The 1,916-nt window shown below is 28.9% G+C and overlaps 1 long non-coding RNA gene and 1 pseudogene across 1 annotated transcript; both read right to left on the bottom strand.

Annotated features, from left to right (window-relative positions):
• LOC100632006 (dehydrodolichyl diphosphate synthase complex subunit DHDDS-like) overlaps positions 1-355 on the bottom strand; it is a 3,470-nt pseudogene extending 3,115 nt beyond the window's left edge.
• A 6-nt stretch (positions 356-361) lies between these two features.
• LOC109580125 (uncharacterized) lies at positions 362-1,265 on the bottom strand. Its single transcript, XR_002186450.1, has 3 exons — positions 1,196-1,265; positions 1,082-1,129; positions 362-449 (listed from the first exon to the last, which is right to left on the bottom strand). It is a non-coding gene; the product is annotated as an uncharacterized LOC109580125 (long non-coding RNA).
• Positions 1,266-1,916: the final 651 nt, after the last annotated feature.

Genomic DNA, 1,916 nt, shown 5'->3' with positions numbered 1-1,916 from the left:
ATGCACAGATTACATAAAGTATTCTAATTATGTGGCCTAAACACAATAATGAGTACATGTCCACTGTACATGTATTTACAAATTTACTGTACATGTAGTGTGGAGCTTGGACAGTAGTTTGTCTGTCGGTGCTAACAAGTTGTTTGCCAACTATGCTGATTTTTTTTATAACACACTTTCCAGTACAAGTAAGTATACTTTATGTAATTATAATAAGTACATGTACTTACTTGTTATTGTTTTTAGTCATTGTCACAGCTCTTGCTACTGATTCTTGTACATCAGTTGGTAATAATTTAATATCACCTAACACTCGTATGCACACACCATGATTATCAATTAGATCACTATAAATAATTCTTTATTTGAGCTGTCCTCTCAATTAACTTCATTAGTGTGTCAGACAATCCAAGCATATTAGCAATATTCCACATCTTATGCTGTGTAACCTATAAATAAATTAATTAACAAAACAAATAAACAAATCATTTTTGTTGTCTCCCTCTACAGTCTCTAGTGTTTTGTCTTATAGGCCACTTATTTTTATTTTAATTCATATTATCAATAATTTTATTATTATGAGATTAACTCTGGACTAGTATATGTTATTATCTTTACTATACATTATTTTACATAGTAAGAATAATGATAATAATAATAATATTAATAATTTTTTCCCAAAAATGGCTCCAAAATCATCCCAAATTTGTATTACATTTTTTGATACATATGTACTTATGCTGTGTACAAAGTTTGAGTGATTCTGACAAAATTTTTTTGAGTTACAACCATTTTTAAAAATTGGCTCATTTTTGAAAAGTATCTAAGGCTATAGCCCATAGTTTTTCTCAAAAAATGGCTACAAAATCACCCTAAATTTTTATTACATTTTCTGATACATATTGATGTACTTATGCTATATAGAAATTTTGAGCTGATTCCGACAAAAATTTGAGGTATGGCCATTTTTAAAATTTAGCCAATTTTTTAAAAGTACCTAAGGCTATAGCCCATGGTTTTTTCCAATAATGGCTCCAAAATGCCCCCGAATGTCCTATAGCTATAATACAATATCACTTACAATTACTCTTAAGTCCAGAGCCTTCAGCCTCCACTTCAGCAGCCTAGACTGAAAATAACATGATATCAACACAGTATTACATTAATATTATATAAAAGGATCAAATAAACTTACAATGGAGCCTTTAGTTCATTATCCATGGACATAGAGCTTCCTACATTTCCTTAAATGTATTTTTAATTTTGGCCACATTTACACAAATACATTTCAACAAAAACGAGGATATTTTTGGCCAAGTTTACACTGATATCAAATCCAAACAAAATAAAAACAAATACTAAAAGGAATAATTCTATAAAGAAATAATAAATTCTTATCACAATGCAGCTGCTGGATTAGTGTAAATGCCTGAAACAGGAATAACAAAAATGATGTGGTAGAGTCGTGTAAACATGACCTTATTTTTTAACAACTATTTTTTAAAAAATAGTATACTACAGAGTACCATTAACAAAAATATAAACACATAATTATTTGTATAGTAAAAAATTAATATCAATAGCTTTTAAAGTACTAGTTTAAACTTTAGTTCAATTCATTAGCTTACTAAATAATAACATTATAACAACAACAGCAATAGTAATTAATAATAATGATAATAACAATAATGATAATACTAATGATAAAAATAATAATAATAATAATCAAAAGAATGACTACAGGAGGAAAGATCTTGATCACTCTGAAGTGAAGTGGAGAAACAAGAAGTTGTTCAGGCAATATGTAAGAGAACTAGGTGAGTATACTGATGAGGGGAAGACATGGAGGTGGTTGAGTAAATGTGATCTTAAGCCAGAGACTGAAGCTCTAATTTGTGCAGCTCAGGAGCAAGACA

This window comes from Amphimedon queenslandica, unplaced genomic scaffold, assembly GCF_000090795.2.
Source record: "Amphimedon queenslandica unplaced genomic scaffold, v1.1 AMPQUscaffold_13078, whole genome shotgun sequence".
NCBI classification, from domain to species: domain Eukaryota; kingdom Metazoa; phylum Porifera; class Demospongiae; order Haplosclerida; family Niphatidae; genus Amphimedon; species Amphimedon queenslandica.
The sequence above is the reverse complement of the archived record's forward strand: the minus strand, read 5'-3'. Positions and strand labels throughout refer to the sequence as shown.